Genomic DNA, 16,345 nt, shown 5'->3' with positions numbered 1-16,345 from the left:
AAGACCCAACTATAGATATGGGATTCTCTGTCATCCCAATGTATCCATGTCATATACAGATCCTAATTAGACAGATCTCTAAGGAGCTTTTTCTTCCTACATCGTAGCTAGCCATGCTAGAAACATCATACTCAATCTCGGTCAAGTGTAAAGATATGGACGTTTCATCAATAATAGCATATCATATCTCATATTAATGCAGCACTGGTATTTTCTCATCAACAACAATCTCTATCAACAAAAATACATCCATGCAGTCACATATCATAGGATAAATTTCATAGACTCAAAAGGTGAATATCTCATGCAAATATCTCAAAGGATGCTCAATGGCAACTCTATGTGAATGAAGTGGCTCAATCATGAATTTATTCAGGTTCTATGCACATCATATATATGGATGAATGTTCAAAAACGAAACATCAATGCTTCAATCATCTGTTGGTTTCCAAGTCAAGCTTAACAATATCTCTTCACAACATCTTGTAATTAAATTAGAGTATCCAAGGATTTGCATTTCCATTATTAAAATTTAAAAAAAGCTTTGCAGCATATAATTTCTTTCCCAAATTCCAGAAATTGATTCATCATGCCATGATACATCATTTCAAGCTTCAGAAGCCATCTCCCTCTTAGATCATTAGAGGCTCATCACTTGACAATAATAGATCATCAGTATATAAAACCAAAACCAAAATCAAAGTCATACCTTGGAACACATCATCCTGACTTCACTAGATAATAGTCAATACAGACATATTTGGATTAGGGAGCTTGCTTCATGCAATGCTCTCTGCAAACATACCACTTTACCAAACCAACTTACTTAGCTTTTCGTAAATCAATATTGTACCATCATCTCATCGAAGTTTATAATCCAGATCAAAACTATTATCAAAGTCATCAATATCATAGTATCAATTCTTTCAACTGGGTGACAGGTAGAGCTCATATCAAGTTTTGACTTCAGTTATTATCATGCCGACAAGTTTTCGTCTATAATTAAATACCAATTCAAACTTCACCAAGTCATTCTCATAATAATACAAGGCATTTCTGTCACCAGATATAAAGGCATATGCAAGTTCCATCTTCATACTGAATAACAATTGTCAATTGTGCAAGGAAAAAGTAGGCTAATACCAAACCATTTTCGAATACCGATATAATTCATTGGAAGTGATTATGCTCATATATCATTGTCATCAAGAAGAATCATCATACTTCAAATCAAATCATTAATCATCGAATCAAAACCAAATTTGTTATTGTAGAGATATTTTTAGTCCAAAACATGTCTTAATCATCAAGTCCAAGGTCGAAGTCATTGTTAAGCATCATGTCAGAACTCCAAACATTGCTTATATATATCAGTCAACCAAATCTAGTCAAACTATTGTAACACAAACTATAAACATAATGACATACTTGTATCTCGGTCACTTGCAAACACAAGTTCAGTCTACATATTCATATTATAGAAAAATTCAAATTTTTCCTACTCTCAAATATTTATGTTTTTTGCTTCACATTTGCAGTACTGACCTCCTCCAGGTGAACATCTTATTTCATGCACAAGGCTTCATTTTTCTGTGTTTTGCAAGCATAGTCGCACCCATAAGCCTTCTTTTGTGCGATTGGGACCCACAGTCGCACTCTTCAAGATACTATGTGAACGAATGTGGTCTAATCAGCCCAGAACTTATCTCAGGGCCTTGGTCACACCCTTTATCTTGTGTCTGTGCAACTGGGATGCTATAGTTGCACCTTTATCCTTTCTTCCATGCAACTAAGGCTTTAAGTTAGGGAAAACTCTTCTCTTCTCAGGTCAGAACTTTGGTGTAGTTCAACAATGTCAAATGCATATCAATCATACTTCAAGAGTATAAAATATATAATGCAAATGGTAATATGAGAAAGAATATTGAAGAAAGATTCTCCCTCTGAATGGGAATCCACTTCATTCCTCTTCATTCATGTCATCAACCTATCTATACTAATGTCAATTCATAGCAGATTTGTTAGATCATCAAATCAAACATATATCCATGACATCAATCTTTAATCAAGTGATTAGACTCAAGGAAGCAGATAGATGTAACATCATATCTCAAAGATTATGAACACAATAACACTTTCTATCAAGTCAATCCACCAAGTTAGGGCATTCAGTTTCATAGTTACTCGTCATATCAAGACATGATCTATAATATCAACCTAATAGTTATACCTCTATAATCAAGGTTACGTGATTTTCATTATCAATAGGATCAAGTAAGGTAATTCAATAGAACTTTATTAACACAATAAGGGTTTCAAATCTTTTTCCCATACTTTCATCATGTTCATCACAAGCATTATAAAGAGTCAATGAGTTATCCTTTTATATGAAATCCATCATGACTTATGTATGACAAGTATAAAGAGTATCATCTACTAGAGTCAAGGTGTCATCCTTCTTTATAGGATAAAGATATACAACAGATAGAAGTTAGCCAAACATCAAGTATATCAATGTATCAACATTAAGTAGCCTCATATAATTCAATAAGATCAAAATGTTCAACACGAGGTGCACCATTTCATCATAGGAAACATAAATCTAAGTCACTTTCATATGCATGGACCATTTGATAAGGAGACATTCTCACCATACCTTAGGGGCTTAATAGCTTAAACGTAACATTGAAACAATACCTTTTAGTGTTCAAATACCAGTGCACCTTTTCATTAGACATAGGTAATGCTTGTCACATGTTCATATAATGCCTCTTTACTTGTTCCAGTTCTATCCATCCTTCATGCATTTCAAATGATCCTCAAGAAGGATCCACTCATGACATGTCATACAGGAGGTTAGAAACATCCATATACTCAAATACATATGTAGGAAGTATAAACAATAAACATAATAATCAAATCCATAAGTCTAAACAAAAGTAAGTGGCATCATCAGCCAAGAAATACTTATCTTCAATGCGAGGTGATCGTCTCCCTCTTGAACCAGTGATTTCCATCCATAGTCCACATAATAATGTTTCCTTTAATCAACCAACTAAGCCTACTAGGGATTATCCCATTTAGGGCTTCATCAAATCTTTCACAAACTCTTGAGCATCTTCACATTGACCATACTAGGTTTCATATCTCATATTTTACCATAATCTAGGGTTTATCTCCAACCCTATCCTCATAATATCCATCAACCCCTAATCCAAAAATTGTCTAAGTTTTTATTCAAACCCTAGAATTCTTTTAGGTCTCCATCATCCTCTTCTTGATTCCATCAATGGTGTCATCATTGGGGTGATCTCCATGGCTTTTCTTCAGCCCAACTCTCATTCCAAGTTATTTTTTCTTAGGGTTATATTGTTCTTTGCTTAAATAATTTCATTTATTAATTAATGCATTAATTTCACCCATATCATCATTACATTATTCATATTTACATAATTATCATCAATGCAGGTGAACATAAAGGAACAATAGAAGAAAAGCATACACACATAGAGACACCAGGATTGGTCTGAGACCAGGGAAAAACCCACTATGGGGAAAACCATTGCTAATTCTTCTTTTTCTTAGATCGTCATCAAATGATTCAACAAAAGAGAGTACAATGATCCATGTCTTCATCTATGCAACTAACCAGTAAAACAACTATGAAATTCATGAAATGAACCTAATCATGCTTACACTGAGAACCTTGATTATTGTTGGGTGTGTGATATTATTTCCACGACTAGCCCCACACACGAAGCCAGGGGGTTGGCCAGGGCCCCTTCGTTGTGCTGGACACAGTGGGGGGTTCAAAAGGGGGTAGTAGCCCCCCTCTATGGGGTCTGGAGCAAAGACTGAGGATTTGTTTTTTTTTGGACCCTATATTAGGTGGGAAGACCTACCTATGGTTTTGTGCATGGATTTTTCACATGTTTTTGGGCATGATGGTTTTCTACCCAAGGTATTTTTTAGACCTGGTCAAGGGAACTATGTTTATGTTCTAATCCAGCGTTAATGGATTGGGGTTTATGAATGCTTCAGCATGTATATATATATGTATTAAAACATTGAAAGGAATATAATGAAAAATCAATCTAGTAGTATTGGTTTTGGGATCTAGGGGAAATATCTGTATATTTGTATTTTGTTTCTCACCATTGTATATTTTATTTTCTTAAGAATTCGTTTTAGGTAATTTCTATACAGGGTTAAAACCTACAATTCTAAGGACTGTAATGTATTGCCACAGTCTGCAATCAACTCTTGAACACTGTTATCACTGAGCGGAGTCTTTGGAATACTGAAATTTCATCTTTTAGTCTTGGTCACATGGAGAAGTTGTGCGAGCGACTATGGCAATATTGGTCGCTCCTTGGTGAACTGTATGCATGCGACTGGGGACAAATACACTGAAATCTACCTAAAACCCCCATTCGCACCCTTCAGGCTATTGTGTGAGTGACTGAGGTTGTCCAGTGACACCCTTGACCACTATGTGCACGCGTCTAGGGACCAAACTGCGTAATCTACTTCAGAAACCCTAGACGCTCCCTCCAGGCTTATGTGCGAGCCACTGAGACTTCCCAGTCGCACCCTTGACCACTTTGGGCACATGTCTGGGGACCAAACTGCCCGATCTGCTTCAGAAACCCTAGAGGATCCCTTTAGGCTTATGTCCGAGCGACTGAGACTTCCTAGTCACACCCTTGACAACTTTGTCCATGCGTTTAGGGTCAAAAATACTCAGTTACATGCCTGCAACCAAGAAACAAAAACTATAGATCCATGCGAGCTTCAATCCTGTAGTTTCAAACTGTTGTGTGAACTTTATCTATTAGACCTGTACGAAGCAAGGCAATAGAAGAGAAGAGAAGATGGCTTTATCAATGCGTCCAAATGAGCTTGATGTCTCTTCTATTTATAGGCTTCTATGAGGATCCACTTGATGTTGATGCCACCTATCCAATTGTACATATGCATAGGACCGACCTGATCCAATATACATGAGTGGGATCACAAATTCAAAAACCAACTTCTTCTTGCCCAATTGAGGTGATCTTTAGTTGATTGTGGTCCTCTTGAAAATAGGAAGCTATTGCAATTATTATCTTCATCATATGAGTTATCCAAATTGGAATTTGACCACAGTTGCATAATTTTAACAACCTGGTGAAGGAGATCTACAAAAAAGGGTCTGCAAACCCCCTCCATGGGATGGGTCCTTTGATGTTCTTGATGCTTTAGTAATCAATTCTCTCTCTCTCAATATGTGAAAACTCCAAAGTAATGTGTAGAACTCAATTGGGAGCTCAAGTGAAAGAAGATGATAGTGGTGATGATGTTGATGATCATGGTGAAGAATGAGTGGAAAACCCTCCTATTTATAATAAATTATTGAGTTAATCTTGAAAATGGAGAATAATAAAATAATATTGACCAAATCAAGATCAAACTGTTAGGAATACTTTATTAACACAAATAAAAAATAAAAGTATTTATTACTTATTTCGCAAGGATTAAGAATGGTGTGAAATTGAAATAATTATTTAATAGTGATTTAACAATTATTCCAATAATAGAATTAAGGAATAATAAATAAATAGTGATTTATTTGATTGCTCCTAGGTGATTTAGTTAAATGTGACAAGGAATAATTATCAAACCATGATTTAATAATTATTCCTAGAGAAAATTAAATAAATAAATAATGATTTATTCAATTATTGTCATGGGGATTTTTAACTTTAATTAGAAAATAATTTAATAAAAATGTTCGAATTCAAGCTTCTGTGATCCATATCATACTGTATAGAGAATTTTTTGGAAGAAATCACATTGAAGATTTTGGTTGACACGTTTCGAACCAGCGAGTGTGGTTCATCTTCAGGGCACGATGAAGAATCAGATCAAGGAAGAAGGTTAAATAGAGAGACAGGTCAACCTAACAACTATATTTGATCGGGGGAGGGACAGGGGAATGTTTAATAATATTTAGATAATTTTGATTAATTTATTGATTGTTTATTTTATTAAAAATATATATTATTTAAGGGCTATATTTGGTAATGGTTTTAAATTTATGAATATAATAATCAAAGAATAACTAATCATATTTTTATTGAACTATATTCAATTAAATTATAATATATTAATAAATTATATATTTAAATTAATATTGATATATATATATATATATATATATATATATATATATATATATATATATATATATATATATATATATATAATGTTTATCATTTAATAAAAAGGGATTCTAATATTACTAAAACAATAGTATAATAAAAAATAATGTTGATAATTATATTATTAATAATAAAATATCGGCCATAATAATAATAATGAAACAAAAAAAAACCAAGCGGCCTAGATAAAGATGGAGAAAACTACGAGGAGAGGGCGGGAATCCAACAACTGCTAATTTTCCAATCGTTGTCCCTATTAATATTACTGGAAGACCTCTCAATTTCAATGGCTTCCCTAAATTTACGATGGTGGAAATGACGAATCGTAGCGATAACCCTAGCCTCCTCAATGCATATATGATGCTTGGTCTTTTCTGCATGTTCAGCCAAAGCGAAGATTTGGTCCTCTCGTGCTTGATATCAACATCATGTTCCTTAATCCTCTAATTAATAGAATGACCAGTTTCGCCAATGTATGAGGTGCCACAGGAACAAGGGATGATATAAACACCTTTCATATCCATAGGGTTTACGCGGTCTTTAACAGACTTAAGGGAACTTCTAATGGTGTTGAGGGGTCTAAAGATCGAGGGAATATTATGCTTCTTCAGGATTATAGTAATCTTGTATGTTGTCCCTTAGATGAAGGGGAGGTGGACTCTTGAACTGCGATCGATGGGTTCTTTCTTGACCTTGGGACCTTTGCTCGCTTTGAGGAAAGATTTGATACCCTGCTGCCTAATATAGCCATTTTAGACAAAAACATTAAGGAGATGGGATTTTTCTTTGGAAAAGTGGTCTTCATCAGAAATTCTAATGGTTTACTAAATTATTTCCCATGGTTAAAGTGATTTTACTATGGTAAAATTAATCCTACATGGTGTATTTTGATCCACCGAGTGAGAAATGGCTACGTGATCATTTTTCGGTGATAACAATAAGCATGGATTTCATAATTTTCAAATCCAAATATAAAAAAAAGTTGGGAAAACAAAATGGAATGAGAATTTCTATCAAAAAGATAATTTACCTTCCTTTTCTTCACTTGATTTTTTTTTTTCCATGAAATACATAATTTGAGGAAACTTTGTGGACATTTCCTTTCATTATAAGGACAATACTCAGGGTGAACTGAATCTCATGGAAGCTCAAAGTCTTGTCAACACATGGTTAAGGACCATTTACAACAAGATAATCATTAATATCTCAACATTTCATTTATAGGAATTGAAATTGGGTGGTAAAGTTAAAACTCCTTTTCACAACCATTTGGGCTAGACCCAATTGACAACACTTGAATCTTGATATGTAAATAATATAGAAATTATTCCACTTTCCCTTGGCTCTTATTCTTCACTTGAATCTTGATATGGAAGATTGCATTATTTTATCCATTTCCTCTTGGATTATGTAATATAACATAAACAAAATTTTCATCCACATTAATGCTCCCTTCAATATTTGTACCTTTTATCCTAGTGTCTGTAACTACTCCTATCGAGATAGTTATTATCACTTTTTTCTTGAACTTGTATAATTTTGAATATAATTACAAATAATTCTCATTATAATTTTAACCTACATACCCATCGAAATCACAATGTTTCTTTGAATCATTTTCCTCTTAGACAATGGTTGTTATTTTTTTCTTCTATAGATAGTTTTTTTTTTTTTTGCTTCATCTATGTTCCTATAAAATGCATAGTAAAAATATAATTATATGATTGTTATTTTTAATATTATTTCTCAAACCAAGGGTTTCGACACAGAAGTGGAGCTAATTTATTATTCAAAGGATCTTTATTAGGGCCTCCAAATATGTGTTGCTCTAAGTAATCCTATCTCTTTGCTTCCTCTGACATCTCAAGAGTTGTCTCTAACACCCTAGGCCTCCCCTCTTGATATAGAGCCCTATTCCACCTCCACATTTCCATTTATTTTCTGAAATTCTCCCTCTTGTTCATCTCTTTCGCTGATAGAGGGCCTAAACCTAACTTTTGTTTCTCGTGATCTGACCTCTCATGATTCCTTCATGAAACTAGTTTCTATTTATGAGTCATTATCAAATCTAACTCTACCTATTTCTTCTTTAGAGGATCTAGCTACCCTTTCCACCTTTATACATGTTATTGATCCAATCTCGTTGCTATATCTTTCAAATTTTTTTATGACCTCCTTACATTGAAAATGCTTAGAGGGAGTATCTCCTTAAATATTCAATCACCTTCCCTCTAGCTAGTGAGGAAGGATGCCCAAAAAATTAACAAAAAAGGTGTGGAAAGGAAATATAAGGAGCCAAAACTAGTACTAGGTGATGAGATCAAGTTTAATGATATCTAAAAAATGGAAGAAACTACAATTGTTGGTCACTTTGCCAGCAAAAGGATGGACATGGTGGTTATTCAAAGTCGGATGGTAAAGCATTTGTATCCAATGATGGGATATTCACCTCGCTACATCATTCTATACAAGGGCTATATGAGTTTCCTTACATCTTCTAGGGAGGAGGTAGACAAGTTGCTTCAATGCCAATGGTAGAGCGGTTCATAGGATTTATATTTGAAGAATTGGATTGTAGATTCTAATGCTTGATTCAAACAATTCTTAGTGGCTCCTATTTGGATCCAACTTCCAGCCCTTTCTCTGTTATTTTTTATGAGGAAATTTTTAGGTAATTTAGATATTGGGGTTTTTATATGAAGTTTATTCTTCTTACAAAAGAATGAGGTACATGGCGATAGTCATCATGCTTATGTGATTAAACCTAGCATCACACCTTTTAGATCCTATCACCATTCAAGTTGGGATAAAGACCGATAAGAAAGCCCTGTGTTACAAATGAATTCCATATAAATGTGCATAATGGCATTCCTACAACCACCTAGGAGAGGATTACCTGAATGGGAAGATCAAGAAAAAATAATTCAAAATTTGCCAAAGGTTTTGGACTTAGGAAGCATAATTTTGCAAAGTTTGGAGGCTGGTGATTAAGTTCCAATGAAAATGACTTTTCACCCACTTTTGATTTGAATGGTCGAGATCGAGCTCTTGTGGAGACTTTTGAAGGGACCCCTGTTACGGCCAATGTGTGGCCTCAAAAGGATATTATATCTCCCTCAGCAATTTCCACAACTTTATCAATGGGTATATATTCTCCCTTACAATATTATTATTTCTCCTTACATGTATTAAACCCTAGTTCCCACAAATTATCACAATGGTCCTACTCTAATACAATTTCGAGAGAAATTTAAAAAGAGAAAGAAATCCTATCTCACAATGGGAAAAAGAGAAAAAAAATGACAACATGAGAGGCTTTGATTAGAAATTGAGGACAAATTATGAGACTTTCGTGAAAAATTGGATCATTCCACATTCTTTGATGAGCAGTTATCATCTCTAAAATTCCACAGAGGAGAAAAAAGAGTTCTTTCTATAAAAAAAAAGAATGGCACTTAAAGAGTAGACATCTTTGACTTCAGGATGTGGATGAGAATGAAAAATATTTTCATACTATTGTAGACCACCAAAAAACCATAAACACTATTTTGGAAATCACTAAAGAAGATGGCTCCAAATCCTTTTCTTTCAAGGAAATTGCAAAGAAAGGTGTTTCATACTTCAAGGCCATATTCAAAAATATTGAAAGAGATAAAATAGACAAGATTCCCCAAATTGATTTTTTCTCTAGATTCATAAATGATGATCACAACAAAGAAATAATGAAAGAAAGCACAAAAGCGAAGCTAGAGGAAGTATTACAAAGTTTTCAAAAAGATAAAAGTGTTCGTTTGAATGGCCCCTCGAATTCTATCAATTTTGTTTCAATTTTATTGGTGATGACTTATTAAGAGTGGTGGAATACTTTAGACTAAATGATAGAATCTTGTCTCCCTTCAATTCTGCCTTCATAACTCTCCTCCTAAAATTAGTTAAGTTCATCTGTTTTGATCTATTTTGGCCTATCTCTCTTTGTAACTCTATCTACAAAATAATATTAAAGACCATTGCTCTCAAATCAAATCCAACTCTATCTGAGCATACCTCATTAGAATAATTTAGGTTCTTGAAGGATAAAAAATTCCACAAGACTATAGGGCTTGGTCAAGGAGGTCTACACTATATCCATATTCATAAGAAAAAATAAATCATGTATAAATTGGATCTTTCCAAGGCTTTTGAAAAAGTGGATTGGCTCTAGATCATACTGATTCATCTTCATCTTGGCTTCAATCCTTATTTTATGGACTAGTTATACAATTTTATTATCACTTCTTCAATGGCTTTATTTATCAATGGAACAACTTCCTCCTTTACTCCTCAGGAGGTATAAGGAAGGGTTGTCCCCTATCCCCTCGCCTTTTTCTTCTTGTTATTGAAGCCCTCAGTGGAGATATCCTTTATGCAAATGGAAGACACCTTATTAAAGGCATTTAGGTCTCTCTTGATTTTTCTCTTACTCACCTCTTATTTGTGGATGATATCATTATCTTCCTTGTGCTAGATGTTGGAAGTGTGTAAGCCATTAATCACATCCTAGAATTATTCTCTTTGGCAACGTGTATGTTGATAAATCATGAAAAGTATATTCTTATTATGAATGCCCTATATCAAGATGATACTAACCTTCTCTCCAAAATCCTTTGATTAGCCCCCTCACCTCTTGAGGATTCCCTAAAAAACAATTGGCTTCTTTTAAAGCCAAACAACTATAAGAAGTAGGACTAGGTTTATCTTACTGTTAAAATTTAGCTCGGAATTCAAAATTGGCACAATAGATGGATTTCTAGTGCCATTAGACTCATTCCATGTAAGGTAGTGATTGAGAAAATTATTATATATTGGGCATTGTTAACATAGGTTCCTTTGGGAACTCTCAATAAGATAAAGAAAATTTCCTTATGGTGTTTCTAGGTTGGAAAACAAGATCATAGATCTTTTCCTCTCATAGCTTGATCCTCCACAGCTTGCCAAAAAGCCTTAGGAGGATGGGGACTAAAAAATATTATTTGGATATCAAAAGCTTTAGTTGAAAAACGAGCTTGGAGCTTGATTCAAGGAACTAGGCTTTACGCTCAAACTATCATTAAAAATTGTTAAATTTAGATAACAATGGTACATTGTATGCTTAGAAAAAATACTTCAATGTACTTTTAAGTAACCCAATGAGAATTTCCAAATTATTTTCCAATAGCAATCACATTAACCATAAATCATATTGACAATAACTGTACATATAACATGAATAAAAATGCAAAAGACAAGCCAAGATGAGAGGAAAAACCTTTGATCAATTATCCTTATTATTATATTAAATGTTAAAAAAAGAGAGAGAGTACAAAAGTCAAAATTGACTTTCCAAACCAAAGTCAAAACAACCTTGTCAAATCTGAAGTCAACTACAGTCAAACTCATCCCTAACCAGAAAGTCAAAGATGGTCAACACAGCAATCAAATAGTCCACTTAAAGCTCAGTCAAAACCAATCAAATTTGGCCTTCCTTGCTGGTCAAAGACAACCCAAAACAGTCCTTCAAAGTCTAGTCAAATTTGGTCAAAGGAGAGAGAGATTTTGTTATAATTTTCTACGGTCAAAGTTGCAGTCAACCCTGGTCAAAGTGCCCAGATTTTCTCAATTTATGTGCCTAGAAATATGGCCTATAGAAACAAAGATAATCCTCCAAAAATTACAAACAAATCTAGTCAAAGGTTCCCTGGTCAACACTGGTCAAACTTAGTCAACTCCTAAATCTTTTTCACCCTGCAATTTTGTCCAAAAAATTGACCTCCTTGTGCCACACGTGTGTGAGAGAGATAATGCCCAATAGTTGTATGAACCAATGAGAGAAGGAGGGAGAAGAATGTGTGAGTGATGATGCGAAATGAGGTGAGAGGTCACTTGTATTTATACAAGTCGTTGAGGGTGGAGTGACACATCCATTGGGCTTCATGAGCCTACATGATGATGTGGCCAACCTGAACAATTTGAACATGTGTGGGCATAAATTCAAAAACATACTTCTTCTTCTCCAAATTAGATGATGTTTATATCAATTTTGGTCCTCTCAAAAAGAGGAATTTAATGTAATCATCATCTCCATCAAATTCATTTTCCCAATGTGGAATTTGGCCCTAGTTTCCAATTTTAACACTCCCTCTCAACTAGGGATAATTCCACCTGCCAATCCATCCATCATCATCGATCATCGATTATCATGCCATATTTTTGTCATGTACCATCTCTGTATCTCATCTCATCTCTTCTCTACTAAACAATGATATGAATAATCAAGAAGAATCGATCGAGAGTGAGTAACAAGACCTTACCACTCTCCACTGACCTCAATCAGACTTGATCACATATCAAGTTGTTGAGAATCATGCATCCTATTCATAGGGAGTTTGACAACACACGATGCATTTATCAGTAATGTTATGGTCCCTAACCACTTTTCCTAACTCATTATCCAGATGAGAGGTACTTCCCATGAATCTCAGACTAGATGGGTAGGATGTATGTTGGGGAATCAACAGGAGAAGGTGAACCAATCATCCTACTCATATGCCATAGGAGAAGGTTAACCACTCATATCATGGATATGTCAATCATAGGGGAAGGTGAGCCACTCACCCTACACACATGTCAACCATCATGGGGTATCACAAGGGAAGGTGAACCACTCACCTTGTACATAGTGCACCAAGAAGGGAAGGTGAACCACTCACCCTATGGTCGCTAATAGCTCCAAGAAATACCCCAAGCCCCTAGGAGCTCCCAAAGCTCAATTTCCAGCTCAAGCAGGACCCTCATGGGAGGGTATTTCCACAACTCCAAGTCTCTCTTGGAAGGCTAAGAATTTGACCTTACCTAAGGGCTTCGTGAGGATGTATGTGATCTTCTCATTAGTCCTAATGTGTTGGAGCATTATTTCTCCCCATTGTACCATATCTTGAATAAAGTGGTACCTGATATCAATGTGCTTGGTTCAGTCGTGGAATAGGGGATTCTCTGAAATGAGAATCCCACTATGGTTTTTGTAGAAGATCACAGTGGTATCTAACACGTGCTCAAATATCTCACTAAAGAGATTCCTCAACCAAATAGCTTCACAAAAATCCATACTAGTTGCAATGTATTCAGGCTTGGCAGTGCTTAAAGAAACTAATTTTTTCTTCCTACTCATCCATGAAATCGAAGCAAACCCTAATGAGAAGCAACATCCTGAGGTGATCTTTCTATCCATCACACTTCTATCCCAGTCAACATTAGTATATCTATGTAGCCTCAAATTCCTGACAGTGTATCTCAGTCTAATGTTTATTATACACAGAGATACCTCAAGAGATTCTTAGCAGCAATCCAATGTGTATGATGAGGCTCGACCATATATTGAATCATTGTATTCACAGTGAAGAATATGTCCAAATGAGAGTTTACAAAGAACATCAAGGCCCCCATGATTTGGCTATATGCAAAAGGGTTTTCCAATTCGAGGCCAGTATCCCTTCCACATAGCTTCTTGAAGTTGAGTTCCATCGGAGTAGACACGGACTTGCAATTTGCCATCCCACATCTCTCAAGTGGATTCATAATGTATTTTCCTTGAGAAAGGAAAATCTCACTTGGATTTTACCAGACCTCTAGGCCTAGGAAGTAGTGCATTATTCCTAGGTCCTTCATCTCAAACTTGGATGCCAACTCGCTCTTTTATTGATAAATGAGAGGGTATGCACCTTTCAGAAAGAGATCATCTACATAAAGGACCAAGATGAGAGGCATGTCCTTTTCAACCTTGAAGTATAGATTATGATCATCATCGCTCATCATAAATCCTAACATCATAAGATAGCTATCAATCCTCTCATACCAAGCCCTAAGGGATTGCTTCAACCCATAGAGGGATTTCTTAAACTTGCATATGTGTGTCCTTTGATATTTTACTTCAAAACCATGATGTTGTTCCAAGTAGACTTCCTCCTTAAGTGAGCTATGCAAGAAAGTAGTCTTAACATCCATTTGATGTAGGCTCCATCCTTGAGTGGAAACAAGAGCAATAATAGATAAGGTAGTTGTATATCGGGAAACCAGTGAAAATATCTCGTCAATGTCCACTCTTTCCATTTGAGAGAAGCCTCGCACAACTAACCTGACCTTGTATTTCTCAACACTCCCATTTTCTCCATGTTTTATTTTGTATAGACATTTTGAGGTGACTACCGACTTGTCCTTCGGTTTAGGCACCACAACCCAGACATCATTTTTCATGATAGATTCATACTCCTCATTCATCACACCCTTCCAGACTTGGTGCTTTACGACTTCTTCGCAATGTACATGACTCAGTTAGTACTCATAGCAGTTAAGTACCCTCAATACCTATTCAGCTTCTTACTTTCGTGAAATGTCTCTTTTGGAGAAATATGTCTTTCAACATCTTCGAGAGCATATTTGAGCCACAAAGGTCTTTTTCTTGAGGTAGGGGGATCACCATGAGGTAGATCAATGGGATCCACTAGGACTTCAACATCGGTCATAGGTTCATCTGTCAGAGGTTCATCTTGTTCTTATGCAGCATCATCATTATATTTTCTTGGAATGGGGAGATCCCTGGCTTTCCCAAGGGTAGTGTCTTCATCGAAGGTGACATCATGACTTATTTTCACTTCTCTTTGTCCAGGAACATAGATTCTATATTCCTTTGAATTTTCATTGTAGCCCACAAATATACCTTTGTTTCTGGATGTTGGATGCTTCCAACTTGTTTCTTTTCCCTTTAGGCACATGAAAAAACACGGGAAAACCAAATATTCTAAAATGAGAAACATCAGGTTTCTTACCAATGAAAAATTTTTCGGGTGTCTGGAAATCTAGTGCTTGATGTGGGCTCCTATTTTGAACATGCACGACAGTGTTGGTAGCTTCTCCCCATAAGAACTTTGGTAGATATTTATCATGGAGCATGGCATGGGTGGCTTCCATGATTGATCGATTCTTCCTTTCAGCAAATCCATTTTGCTCAGGAGTGTATGGAATGATTGTCCCCCTCTTAATGCCAACATCTCTCCAAAATTCATTGAATTCATTTTATTCATATTCATTTCCATTTTTAGCTCTCAATGTCTTGATTGTCTTCCATGATTGATTCTCCACCAAGGATTTGAAAGAACAGAACCATTTGAAAACTTTATCCTTCTTCTTCAAGAAATAGATCCATGTTTTATGAGAGAATTCATCCACAAAATTACATAGTATAAGTATCCTCCCAATGATCTTACGGAAAACATACCAATTAGGTCAAAATGGACTAATTGAAGAATATCAGTAGTTTGGATTTCACTAGAAGGGAATGGTCCCCTTGTGAGTTTCTTAGCTTCACAACCTTGACAAACTCCTTCATGAGTTAAAATTGGGCATACTTGTGACCATCCTCCTTACCCCAGGTAAGGCTTTATAATGTAAGTAGGTGAACCTTCGGTGCCATAGCTCAAAATGAAGTGAACCATCGCAAGTCAAGGCTACCGAAATACTTCCTCCAACTTGATAGAGACCATCAACCCTAAATCCAAGTGTGAATGCATCTTTATGGTTTCTTTTCCAAATACGTACCTTTCCATCAATGAATTCTACCTTGTAGCCTTTATCTTCCATCGTAGAAATAGACACCAATTTCTCCTTCAAATCGTGTACATAGAATACTTATTGTCTATGAATGGTTCGACATTGATTTAAGTAAAGAGTAACAATACCTATCCCTTTCATGGGGTAGGTGGAATTGTCTCCAAGTATGATCTCTGAATTAGTCTTTTTTTCCATCAAATTTGAAATGGCTTCTTTGTACCTAGTGAAGTTTCTTGAGGCTCCATTATCAATCAACCAATGATCCAAATTTTCTGGAGGAGAGGCAATAGATAAAGCAGAAATAAGATACAATTCCTTTTGTTTTTCTACAACATTACTTTCCTCATACCTGGAGTTTCTTGATCTTTTGGGAGGTCAGCTATTTCCATATCGAGTAGCGGAAGCATTCCTTTTTCCTTTATTATTGAACCTATTGCTCCATTGATTATCATTTCCTTTGTTGTTGTTATTATTGTCATCATCCCTTGCAGATTTTTTCTTGTGAGGACACTCTTTAGCGTAGC

This window comes from Pinus tabuliformis, chromosome 5_1 (assembly GCF_031772625.1).
Source record: "Pinus tabuliformis cultivar Carrire ecotype Pingquan chromosome 5_1, CPIR1, whole genome shotgun sequence".
Taxonomy (NCBI): domain Eukaryota; kingdom Viridiplantae; phylum Streptophyta; class Pinopsida; order Pinales; family Pinaceae; genus Pinus; species Pinus tabuliformis.
This window is presented reverse-complemented; position numbering follows the sequence as displayed.